The sequence below is a fragment of the Parambassis ranga genome, chromosome 15 (genome assembly GCF_900634625.1).
Source record: "Parambassis ranga chromosome 15, fParRan2.1, whole genome shotgun sequence".
Lineage (NCBI taxonomy): Eukaryota > Metazoa > Chordata > Actinopteri > Ambassidae > Parambassis > Parambassis ranga.
This window is the reverse complement of record NC_041035.1, coordinates 6,016,350-6,030,295: the sequence shown is the minus strand read 5'-3', so window position 1 is coordinate 6,030,295 and position 13,946 is coordinate 6,016,350. Positions and strand designations below refer to the sequence as shown.

At 39.5% G+C, this 13,946-nt stretch overlaps 1 protein-coding gene across 1 annotated transcript in view; it reads right to left on the bottom strand.

Moving 5' to 3' along the window:
• cdh11 (cadherin 11, type 2, OB-cadherin (osteoblast)) overlaps positions 1-13,946 on the bottom strand; it is a 67,987-nt gene that overhangs the window by 30,767 nt on the left and 23,274 nt on the right. The window contains exon 2 of the mRNA XM_028422949.1: positions 5,289-5,353. The gene's annotated coding sequence lies outside the window, so the exon portion shown is untranslated. The remainder of the gene's footprint in view (positions 1-5,288; positions 5,354-13,946) is intronic.

Sequence of the window (13,946 nt, the reverse complement as noted above, 5' to 3'; positions counted from 1 at the left end):
GCTTGATGGAAGAAGCTTGCCTTGTAACACTTTTGAGCTTATAAAAGTCTATTTGAACCCAGTCCAAGATATGTGATACAGTCACATAAGTTTGCAGGTTAGTCCACTAGATTCACTAGGCTCCAGAAAATGTCTTTCACAGGGCTGTAGCCAAGCTGTCAGTCCCTGGCTTTCAGGCAGCAAACTATATTTTGCTGAGAATGGAGAAGTTTGTTACAGATGAAAGAAGTTTTCCCACTAACACAACTTTTACTAACTGAAACAAACAGCATGGAGAAAAAAATAGACAACAAATGAGTTGAGATAAAACCCTTAAAGTCCAGCAACAGAACTGGAAATCAGAAAAATAATAATTAAACTGTAGCCTAATGATTGTCTTGTAAAGAAAAAAAAGTGTGTTCTTGTGTACTGGTGATGTAAATCTGTTGATTGTGTGTGTGTTTATTGGTACTACTGTGTTGCTTAGATCACCCTTTGTGCAGTATTTATGCGTATGTAGTGAAAACTGTAAATCAGTGTGCTGCTGCGGACCAGTGAATGTGCCATTAACTGATCAGCAGGAAGCTCGTTCATCTTATTAGCAAAGCTCGTTAAACCGACCACAGCAATGATGAGTGCTGTTGTGCATTATTGGCCCCGTGCAACAGTTACACAGCTGCCAAACCAGCACAGATGGAGAACAAAGAGGAAGGTAAAAAAGAAATTGATGCCTCCTTCAAGTCCACAACAAACAAGTGCCATTATGAGGAAACAAATAATGGGATGATGGTAGCAGAAGAATGAAGAGATCAACTGAAATTGCCAAGCAGTAGGAGGAAAAGAGGAAGAAAGAGAGCAACAGAAAAAAAGGATTTGTGTCCAGCTAGGTTAGCCATGTGTGTTCATGCTTTAGCGAGCTCACGGAGTCTGTTCCAGCATGATGAATAGAGACTAAAGATATTAGAATATGAGACAGAAAGAGAGAGAGATATCAAAGGGAGGCTGAGAGGATAGAAGGTGGAAATCCTCTTTTTTTCCATTTTCCCCAAAGAGAAATGAGAGAGTTAATCCTTGGGGGCTTACATTTGTTTTTTCTCACTCTGTCTCTCCATAGTCAGTGTCGCTGCCTTCTGACTTTCAGTCTGCTCCCTCCTGGTCTTCACTCTCTGCCTCCACTTGTGACTTTCTGCTCTGACTGTGCTGTTAACTATCATCCATATTTGCATGTCTTCTTCATTTTTGCCCTTCATATCCTTCCTTCTCTTGTTGAAGCACCCCCATCCCTGAATCCCGGTCTTTTCTCTCTCTCATCTTGTGCTCTCCCCTCCATCCCTCTGATTCCTTGCAGGGTTTATGGGTTTATGAGGCATGGTAATCTTACTGCAAACACATTCATCTGCTCATTCTTTCTCTTCATTCTTTACCTCTTTTTATTTTTACTCAGCAGGCCTCTGAGCAGTGTGATGATGCTTGTGGGATATTTACACTTGATCTATGCATGAAACTGTGAGTGAAATGTACTGACTAAACAAAACACAGCAATGAAATTAGACTAACTCAGATAAGGACCAGGGCAAAGCACAATAAAATGACATTCATCTAAGACGTGCATTTCAAGAATAGGCAACATACTGCTACATGTCTTAACTCTAATGCATAAGTGTGGCTGTCTGTCCCATTTGATCCACATGTGATGGTTTAGCAAAGTTTAAAAAACCTTAAAGCAGCACATTTGGGTCATAAAGTAGTGCTTTTCTATTTTTTTTTGTGTGGAAATCCAGCGCAGGTGGCTTCATGGCAGTAGGCTTGGTTGATCAAGCCAAGCCTGTAATCTCATATTGGAGGATAACTTCATTTTTTTTTGAGTCCTTTGAGCACCTAAAAGCAATTTCCTTTCTTTCTGAAATGCCATTCTGTCCTGCTAGTAGATCCCTTAAGCTTTTAAATTAAACATTGTTACCTGATTTCATCATCCAGCGCTTCCCAAAGCTCTGATGATTACATCAGCACCTGTGTTGCTATTTTATAAGCAAACATAGGAGAAGTTTTCCAATACCTGTAAATAAGACTTTGTGGTTTTACTCTATTTGGGAAATGACACTTCACTTCTTGTCCAAAGGAAACTATTGTTTGTTTTATAGAAGTCAATAGTTTCAGTTAATTCAGAGTGTAATTTTTCAGTCGAAAAGGCCGAAATGGTAATACAAGTGTTAGCTCCGTCAGTGAAAGAATTTCAAATTGATATTTTATTTAATGAAATCGAGTGAAATGAGCAATTATGCTCTTTTCTGAGTACATCAATCCACACAATGGTTTCATCATTTCTTACTTACTGTGTCATTCAGGGAGAGAAAAGAAGCCTCTCACTTTGAATTTTCTGTGAAGTTGAAACTAATCTCAAGCTGAAACGGTCTGTCTCCAAAGCTTCAGTTATAATGTTCCTCATGTTCATTTTTAGGCATTAAGCTGACACTCTTATTCAAAACCAATTAATCGCATCCACTGGTAGTTTCCATAGCACTCCAGCCTCATAACATCTACAAATACACCAACAATAACACACAACTAAAAACCGCAGTTCCCAGAAACCATAGCCCAGGATGGAGAAAACATGGATTGTTTAATTTTGATTGGCCTACTTTTGAAGAAGTGACCTTGAGTCTGTCAAAAGGAGAGTATTGTTTTTTGTTTTTTTTTTTGGAGCTCAGCAGATCGCTAAAATAGTTTAATTGCATGCTTAGCTGTAGGTGTTGTGTGTGGGAGGAGCGGGGGCACTGTCTTTAAACTCTTCCCAGGTCTTTCCAGAGTATTTTATTGATGTGAGCTTTTCTATATCTGGCTCTCAATCAGTCAGACTGCTGGATAATCAATACTGGTAGAGGGCATTAAAACTCTGTGTGTGTGTTTGTGTAAATCCCTTGAAAAAAAAAAAAAAATCTTCTCCTAATTCCTGCTCCTTATCTATCCTACCAGACACCCATCAGTGTCACATTTTAAAGATATATGAGCCTGATAGTTAATGAGTTTTACCAGCTTTTTGCTACTCAACTTTACACTCTTGAGAAAGGCTTAACAGCACCTTGTTGCTCCCTCCAGTGACTTTATGTGTTAATACTGTATGCACAGGAAACTGCTGCACTTTGCAGTTTCTGCTTGTTGTGTTAATAGTCACTTGTTTGTACCTCTGTTTGTCAGGTTTTGCAAATGTCAGACATTTTTTCTCTATGGGCAAAGAGCTTAATTTCTTATGCCTGTGTGACATTACACAAAGATTGATCTGTGTGTATGTAAAGAATTTAATGTGATCATGTTTGACCTACCAGATCCGTTTGCTTAAGATGATTTATGTCTATAGTTTCTTGCTTTTTTCTATCGATCTTTGCATCAGTAAGTCCATATGCATGTTAAAAATACATTATATATATGGCAACACAATCAGTTTAATTAAGATCCTCCGGGTCTGATAACACATCACATGAAATACCCACAAAACAAGCCATGAATGCTGAAAGGGGCACTTATAATCCAACTGATGTACTTCTTGAAGTTGAAGTATAGAATACGCAGTAAATCAGATTATTACAAGATCAGTAAACAGGATGTTTGAGCTGCACTGATTTTTTTTTTTTTTTACTATACTATAGTTTTAGGGGAATTTTCATGTCTTGGCGTCGTTACACCACAGCTACACTTAATCTGCAATGATGCTGTTATAAGCATTACATCTCACTGTATTTAATGCATGAAAAATCAGTGCTCAATATTAGGTAGTATGTGATGTGCATGTAAACAAATCCAAAGCAGTGACATAACATCAGCATTGCCCCACTCGTGTGCAATTATCTCACATTGGAAAGAAATATGAACTAATTGTTAAAAGTGTCTGTCTCATCGAACCTAAAACTAGTGTGTTGATGATTGTGCAGCTGAAATGTGCATCTCTGCTGCCTTACAAGATTTATTCTACCAAGCCTCAAGCATTTTTCTGAGGCAAAGCTGTGCAGCTGAAATAGAGCGTAATTTAGAAAAATCTAACCATTTCATTAAAAAAAAAAGAAAAAGGAAAGAATGTGCTATAGAGTGCTATAGTCCTAATGTCCTCATGCATGTGCAGCAGTATAGAAGGAAATAACGGAAAAACGTAGCCCAGGGCTTCCAAATCCATGTCCAGATATATAAACTCTCACAGGACAATACATTTGTTATGTTCAGCAGCAATAAGCTGAAAATGCAGTAATCTGGGAGGGAGGGAGGGAGGGAGGGAGGGAGGAGGACAGAAAGAGAGAGAGGGTGGGGGGGGTTTGATATAACCCCTGAGAATAGTTCAGATAAGCTCTTTTGTTTCTTTTCTATTCTTTTTAAAATGTTAATACACACGGAATCTCTTTATCAGTTTTCCTGCCACAAAGTTGTCACAGTGACAGAGGAGGTCAGCTGGATGAATGCCTGCTTTTATGGGATATATGGTCAAATCCCCATTTTGAGGTCAGAAGGTTAAACATCCAATCAGCGCACAGCAAAGCTAAACCTTTTGAAACCAAGAATAATAATAAGCTACAAGAAGAATCAATAGATGTCAATAAAGACATCTTCGAATTTCATTGGCTGTCACAAAGCATAATCCAGGCAAAACCAGGTGGAGGAAGAGCTTAAATCTGTGACTGATGACAGAGCTGGACAGGCCACACTGCTGGAGTAACTGGCATGTGAATGGACGATTGTAATAGTTAATATGTGTATCCATATTCATAGATTTTATTTTTTTTTTTGCTCCACCAGTTTTTTTTAGGAGTGAATTTATTCTGCAGTTCTCATCTGACCTATTGTACAGTATGCAAGTCTTTCTCAGTATTTGTCTTTTTCCAGTTTCCAGCCTGCAGTTGAAGGATTAGACTATGCCATCCTGAAATCGTCTCGTCAGCCTGCCAGCCACAGATAAGCACACTCAGGATCGATTAGATCTGCCTTTAATCTATTCAACTTTTTCCAAGCGAATAGGAAAATGCTTAGCATGGGAGATGTGAGGTGCATGATATGGTGACTTTGGGAACATGTGCCCAAAGGGCAAATGCATTGTAAGCCACATTTTTCAGGCATGAGATCATATAAAATCTGAATTTTTACAAGCCCTCTTTAACAGGCTGCTGTAGGCAAATACAAGCTAAACAATAATAAAAATACTTTTATATTAACCATGAAGGACATAGATTATTACTGAGACAGAGACAGAGAGAAAGTATGAGGGATCAAGTTTAAAGAGGTCAGTGTGTCAGTGCCACATACATACATAGAAAAATGGCGGAACACACCTTTAGCTCATCACTGTGCTGGATATGATGAATGCTTTCTTCCCTGTGTGGCAATGCTGATCTACCTGAAAAACAAGAGAGAACATTTACATTAATCACACGAGGAAACAGCTCAGAGGTTGTATTATGTAACTATGATGTAAGGGGATATGTGTTAATGAGCTGGGCTGTGTGTTGACATATTGTGCATGAAGTTATTTAGATTTTTTTTTAAAGACATAAATCAAATAAGCAGTGAGGGGTTTGACTTGTAGATATAAAATGAGCTTTTTTTTCAGAATATCTACTAACCACAGAATACATCTACAGCTGTCAGATACTACTTTGAATTCTCCTGTCTTAAACTCTGATAATGAATTTCCAAGTCTGGAGAAAATGTTTTCATTCCACTAAATAACTGCATCAACAAAGACAGCAGCAAGCTGACAGCATTCCTGCAGAGACGCTGCAGAGATCTGAGATATTCAAACATTGTTTGTCTTTTCTATGCTGTCTTCCAAAACCAATTGTATTATAGAAGCTATTATACAGTTGCTATGCCTGAAGTGTGCTATCCATACATAAAATATATTTAACTCATGTGATGACTTGTCTTGTTCATGCTGCTCGAGACTTTGAAGATGATTTGTGAGCAGAGTGGACACACTGACACAAACAGACCACAGTTTCAGCTTTTTTTTACGGTTTTTATGGTTTTCAGACCAACTGGTGACATGATTGAAGATCAGGACTGGCTGAATGGTTTTGAGGAAATTTGTAACACAAGCCACTTCCTCTATGTATCCCAGATCACCTGTGGTGTTATCTGTGCAGGGAATAGAACAGGCCTCCATCAGTAACTACCAAAGACAAGCCCTTGAGCAGGCTACTTAACCCTGGCTAGTCCCAGTGGAGCTGCTGAGGGCCTGTGGTGGTTCTGAGTGGCTGTGCAGAGCAACCCCTCTACATGAATGTAGAAAATCTGATATGTGTAGGCCTTCACTGTTTGAGGGATAAAAAAAAAAGATGTAGAAAGCAGTCTAACAGCATACGATTTCTCCCTACCATCTAGTAATTACGTGGGTGTGATGGGACAAGAGCGTAGAGATGAAGAAAAATACTGCGAGGGAGATATTTTATAATGTAACGGCTAATATCAAAAACTGCCTTTATCTTCAGTGCCATATTTCTTTTATCCACATCTTCATAAATGTGCAGCGAGAGATCACACAGCTCTGAAGAGTGAGACTGCAATAATTAACCACCCCTTCATTTTTTTACAGGAGCTACAGATAACCACACGTAGCTTTAGTAGAGAATAAAAAACATGTTTTAAATTTTCAGACAAAAAAAAAAGTAGATTAACACTAGTCCCCAAGAAATTGAGATTAAAATTGAGATTAACAATGGTGCCTACAAAAACGGTTATTCTTAGCAATTTGACAATTTTTGTCCTAGGATCTGTTCTTTTCAGAAACGTGTGGTAGGCATCGCTCACGTGTCAATCAAGGTGTATTTAGGGAACACAGTTTCTGGTTTCCTTATGTTTCCTCCTGAAACATCTGATTAACAAGGAAGGATTGATTTACCATGTTTGCACTACATGGGAGTGACAACAGCAGTGCAAGTAAAATTTACAGTCCCATTAAAAGTGCCACAAACAGCTTCATCATCAACAGGACATCATCATCATCATTCAGTGTAATATCCCTCCAGCGTAACGCTAATCATCATCTTGCTATTATTATGGTGTAGATGATCAACCTGCTTTGTATGCAGAGAACATTGACTCCCTTTCACCTTGTTAAAGGAAAAAAAAATGGATTTTTATCAGCGTGTCTGGAGCAACACGTGCTGACACGGCACACATTGTTGACGGCGACAAAGCCTTATGTTGTTCATCGGAGATGCTTTTAAAAATGGGGGGATGCGTTTTGAAGCTCTGTTCTAATCATCATAATGCGATGTTAGTAATGACACTGTGGAATCATATCAATCACAATTGTGCCATTGCTATCATCGCTCTGCAGCTAAATCTCTGCTTTATAAACGGAGACAATTGAGCTCCCTCCACCCAGAAAATGACGGCTCGTTATATGAGGGGAAAATGGATTTTACCATGTTGTGGTATTGCTAGGGACCCTGAGACAATACTGTCAATACTATCACAGTTTGACTAGGTTCTCATGTGAAATGTGAAATGCATGAATAAAGTTCTATTGATTGATATGCCACTGCCAACAACTCTGTTGTGTACATGTTTCACTGCATGCACACAGGCTTCCAGAAAGCAATAATATTCTGAATTGATCCTTTTGATGAATTGCATTCATTCCTGAAAAGTGCTTTTCCTGACAATAAACACAAGGACAGCCCACGAATCTAATATGTTATTTCAGCCATAACAATCAAGAGAGAACCCTGTAGAAGATACTGTGATGTATGACTGCATAACCATGAATGTACAGATGTGCGTTTGGGCTTTTATGAATATGGTCTGCGTTGTGTTTTTTAATGGGCCTCTTTAGTGCATGTCATAAGAATCTATACATTGCAATCACTACAGAAACCCTGCTGCAGCACCCAGCGGCAAAAAAAAAAAAAAAAAATTTCCTTAGTATTCATTGTGTTTTGTGAGAGGTTGAATCTCTCTCTCTCTTAGTGTGACACAATGTTATGTGAGTTTTGTTCAACTAGAGCACAAAAGCAAGTATGAAGTGACACTGACTGCGGCTGCCACAAAGCAGGTCTTGTAAGGATACAAACAGGCATCATTTCTCAGCTTAGCGGCTCATTTTTTTTTTTTTCCAGGACAGGATCAAAACTTGACTGTTTATGTTGCATGCCGACTTGCCTGCTCAGAAAACAGACACACACAATATGTGCAAATGCATGTCATGTACAGATGCAAACAGACAGCTTGAAATCTAGTCATTAGGGCTGTGTCTGTCATTAGCTAAAAGGCCTGAAGCTGGAGTGAGACCAGAATAATTATTCTGATTACAGCCCTCTAGCTGAGCTCTATTCAAACACATTATACTCTCTCAGATTAAAATCTGCCGTTTCATCTAGTTTGGAATCAAGATGCTGGGATTTATTCCATAATAGCAGCCAATTGGGATTTTATCCGTTTGTGTGAAGGCACAGTAACTTCTAATATCTCGTTAGGGTGGGAGATACTAAATTAAAGCTGTATTTTAGTATATTTGACTCCTCATCCAGGTACTGCTCTCTGGTTTTATAGGGAAGTTTAACTGATGACCTTTATGTGCGGTAACTTGGCTACATTTAAAGGGCCTGAAGGCATTCCTGACCCTGAGTTTAAGGAGCACGCTGGCATTTGCAGATGTTTTGACAGGAATGGATGGTTATTGAGAGGGTCCTGTCATTCATGACTGTTCTGAAACTATGCAGTATCTTCGATAGCAAGCAGCTTAGCACACCTGCAAATTAATAATCCTATCTGATGTCATCAAATGGGTGTTTGCGTGAGAAGGCGATTCTACACATGGATGTGAGTGACTGTAAGCATGTGAAACATCATGTGTTTGATGTTGTGAAATGATGCAAGCAGAATGCGATAGCGGCTTTGAGGATCAGCAGAGTGGGCGCAGCTGGTAGCTGCAAACACACACACACACACACACACACACATGCACACACACATGCACACACTGGCTGGCAGGGACTGGTGGATCCCAGCTGTGTCAGTATTATCCATGCACCAGTATCCATTCACAGGTGCATGGGCACACAAACACACACAAGCTCATCCCATTGTACAAGTACAAGCCACTGAAGTGTTAACTATGTGCTAGTGCATGCACATCTGCACACACGCACTGTTCACTTGCTGACATGGTTTCTACACCAACAGTTATAGGCACACTGGAAAATAAATGGGGACTTTGGTTTGGACCACGCATCTTGGAGACCTGTCTAAATCTGGCACCAGTCTGTAGGTTAAACACCCACTGTAATTCACTATGTGGCTCTTCCATAAACACACTCTTGTAACTTATTTTTGGGTGCCACAATTCCTTTCATGTTTCATATATTTGAGCTTCAGGCAAGCATCCTCTTCTGATTCGCCTCCACCTCCTCTGCTTCCTCTCACCTCTTCTCTGACTCACTGCAGAGTCTAAAATAAAACCCTGTACAGGAGATGCAGGTGCAAGTGGCGGGCAGTTATTTTACAAGGGATTGGCTGGTAACTATAGGTCTATTTTTTTTTATGCTTGAGCTCAGACGCCCTGCTCCCACAATAGTGCTACTCCTATGACACTTGCTCTAGACAGTCATGTATTTTTTCCACTTCCTCCTCTGAAAATATAAGCCTGCTTTTCTGTCAGATGTTCTGAAATAACTCTATGTGGTTTGATAAGCTTGGAAGATTGAGGTCATTTTTTCCAACTTTGTCTCTTGCCTTAAAAGTGGAATTTCAAGTTTCTTTTTATTTTGTATATGCAGGTGATAATGAGTTAGTGGCATATGCATTTTTTCCTCATTGACTAATCCACTGTTGCTCAACAAATCAGTCTGCTGCAAACTAGATGCGCCTGGTATTCACAGAATACAAATACACAGACCTTATAGCAATAAATGCAACTTTCCGACTTTGAACTGTTGTGCAATGTGCAGAATGTGTGAACAGCAGGCACGGGTTGAGGTCACTGGCAGACATGTTGAGGCCGTATGCCTTTTAAAGGAGGGTTTGAGCTGAACAGACGTGGCAAGATGGACAACGCTGTAGTGGGATGAAGTAACACTGCCCTCCCTCAAAGCCTTTGTGCGCTCCATTTCACATTCTTGAAGTATGTGACTTTTTTTGTTGCCCTGTTGGCTGGGAATAAATGCTGCTTTACCACTGTGGCTTCAGAAACACATTGTCATTGTGGCACAGCAAATCTTTAATGTGACATGGAAACTCTATGAGGACTCTTGTTCTGTGAGCTGATTTTATTGCCTAGACTTTGAAATTGCATCATATGTCCATGGGGCACTGAGCATTAAAGGGTAACATAACGTAGATGGGCAATTTAGCTGAAATCTGACCTATCAGTATTGTTTTTCCTTGATGCTACTGTGAATTGCAGCATATTATTTTTATTACACATAGATCCAATTATGTAACAGATATTGGTGCTTATTTACAAAAGCCTACTCATGTTTTAAAAATCAATGAGGTAATGTAAAATCCCCATATACTCACTCTTGGCATTTTTTTTGCTTTAAGGTAAGAAGGTTTTATTGGTCCCTTGAGGTTCTTATCTGTGCAGAGCACTGATATTCATTGTTTGGTTTTTATCTGCAATTCCTCTTTTTTACTATTTATTGCCACAAAAGCAGAGAATTGGTGCGCTAAAACCTTGTCTGGCTATTTTTTTCAGGGCTCAGTCCAACACTTGAGAGCAGTTGTGTTAAACTGATTTGGAGCAGAGAGTATAAATAAGCAAGGAGGGTGAACCATACCGGTGAATAGCAGACTTTCAATTGTTTCTCATAGACCTCAGGTTTCTGTCTTTTGAACTCCGACTAACAGCCCATTTTTTTCTGTACAACCACACTGCACCCTGTGCCTGTTTGCCTGTACAGTATTGTGTAATATCAGTAACAATCTGCAACAGAGATTCTCTGTGCCAAAGGTGAAGGACATTGAGATGCAGGCATGGCAAAGAAGGAAAATAAAAATACAACATCTGAAGTTAAGAAGCAGCTCAGACTGAAACATCACTATACAAACACAAACATCATTAATGAATATTGTCGTATTATAAAGTAAATCTTAATCTCCATTTAATCCTACTAAGTGTGCACACAAGCTTATCAAAACCCAACATGAAAAGAATACAGTTGTGCAAAACACACACACACACACTAATTTCATTATACATCCTCGAGCACACACACGTGCACAGACAGTGCTAACATGGACAGATAATGACAATACGTGTTACTGATGATGTGACCGACGGAAGAGATATATTGCAGTTGACATGTTGACTTAGAGAGACAGAGAGGGACGAGCCACAGCCATTCCACTGACAGGGTGAGAAGGAGGGATAAAGAGCACGGAAAGAGATAGATGATGGATAAATCGAAGGCGAGAGGCAGGAGGAGAAGAAGCCCGCGGAGAAAATAAATATGCTTTTTACATATTCAGTTCTGCATGGCTGGCCCATTTATGCATGTATGTGCACACTCAGCCTCACTTGTCGATGATTTTCATTTAGATAGTTTGTTATTGTACGACATGCTCTCTGACTCATATACCTATTCAGCCAGCAGTTCGCACACGCATGAATATATGCATAAATATATAATCATCTCCTTTGCAAATGTGTTGTGACGCAAACTTGCAACTGTGTTTATAACAAAACAGACCGGCTGATGTCGTTATTGTCTTCGAAATACAAATCCACATATCAGAATGTAGCACCTACTGACACCTCATCACATATAGATGATGGGATAAAGTGATTCATTATATTTTGTGGAGAAACTTCTCTTAGTCTCTGGAATGTCTGTTTAATCATCAGTTTTCATTCAAAGGTGCTTCAGGGTTATTTGGATTAAAAAAAAAAGCTCTTCAGCTGGAGGATATGCTGCACATTCAAAGAGTGTTTATCTTAAGGGTCCCCTCTGATCATACACTCAGTCATTCAGCCTTTTCGAACTATTGATCCAGGTTGTCTGAGTAGCACAAAACTTATGAGCTTCACTTTGTTAGTAGCAATTAGTTAAATAATCACCTGTGACTTTTGAGTTTTGAGAAACCTTTTGCGTTCATTAAGCTGTCACCGATGAAATCACTTTATTTCACCCCTAACACAACTATATTTGATTTGAGGTATTTGTTTTGGATATCAGACTTAAACACAGGCTATCATTGTCCTGCCTGCTAATTAACCAGTCCAGTCAGGAGTGCGGCTTAGTCTACCTCCTCTGAGAAAAGCACAGACAGTCCTGTGAACCGTTGCATTTAAATGGTGTCGTGCTAAAAGAGCAAAAATGATTGAAAACCAAAGGGACAAATTCATGAGGCTGGATGAGAGATGATAAATGTATTAGCACCAGATGACATTTCCATCACCACCTCATCGATCACCTTGGGGACATTTTAAATGGTGGCTGTGTGTGGTGCGGTGTGTGTGTTGAATTGGACGGATGGAAAAAAAAAAAAAAGCTTCTACTCCTAAACACATATGCACACACACACACACACACACACACAAAGTATACATACACAAAGAAAAAAACTTTGGAAGATGGCGACATTTGAGACACAGGCAGGTTACACGCACAGCAACAGGCAGCAAAGAGAGACAGAGGCCATTGTTGTTTCTTAGAAACTATGCAGATTTGCCAAATATCTCATCTTAGAGAAACCCCCATACATCACAAAGAACATTAATCTCTACTTCTACAAGAATGCCCACTCATGCTGTGTCCTCCTGTGATATTTATAATTCGCTCTTGTATGTAAATGTTTGAAAGGAAGCAGCGCAGCTCAGTCATGACAAGCAAGACGAGCAGTCAAAGTGCATTCCGAGCTCAGTGTACCTGTTTGATAAATAACATGAACCTCTCTAGCCGCAGGATGAGTCTGAAACAAGGTGCAAACGGCTCAGTAAATCTGGCCCTCGCTCCCTGCTCCACCTTGGCCTCGTTCTCTCCCTTGTCTTTGGTCTGTCTCTTGGTATTCAGCGGCCGCTTTCTTGCAGCTCAGACTCCCTTATCTAAATCTCCATTCAGACGGAGAAAGAGACAGAGCTGGGGAGAGAGAGTCAGAGATAGATAATACAGGTCACTCTCCAATGACAACTCTAAAAGGCGACTGGGGAGAGGAGAGGAAAAAAGTGGGAGAGCTGTCGCAAAACGTTATATATGGATTTCTGCTCTAAGCTGGAACCATGGAAAACATGCAGACTTAATAAGCAGCTTGATGTGAAAGTTAGTGTACATCTGGTGATTTTCCGGGCTCACAGCGTCTTAGTCGTTTATTTTAAGATCTGCTGAAAGCCTGTGGCATTGATAAATCAGCAAAAAGTATCCACCATTTTCCTGAGTAATGGAAAGCTAAGCTGAACAACTGCGAGCAGCATTAATTCTTATCAATTCAAGAAGGAATTTGTAGCTTTTGTGCCCTTTTGCCATTTGGATGCTACAAAGATAGCCCTGCCTTCTTTTTAAGATTCTGAGTGTTGCTTAGGTATTTAATTTATCCACCAAATATACGTCTTTTTTTATTTTTCCAAAAGTTACAATGCACAGGTGTAAGGCTTTTATTATTGTCAACTGTTCATAAATACAGTATCAATCTAATATCGAGGAGAATCAGTGTATAATGATGTTTTCATCATAAATACTGAGATTAAACATGACCATACAGATCATAAAATTCCCTGGATCATAGATTATGAGATCACACGTTGTCTTTCCTAATGTTAATCATGCTGCATGTACTGTATCTAAAGATACATATTTAAACACTGTAACATTCTCTCCACACACACACTACAATGTATAATATTTATAATTTATCATATTTCACTGCTGCCACACCCCACTAATCTCTTCTCATCTCATTCGCTAGTTTATACATGACAAGCTGATGTAAATTGGAACTGATGCCTAAAGCTACACAAACAGACACACACCTACACATACTATTTTTGA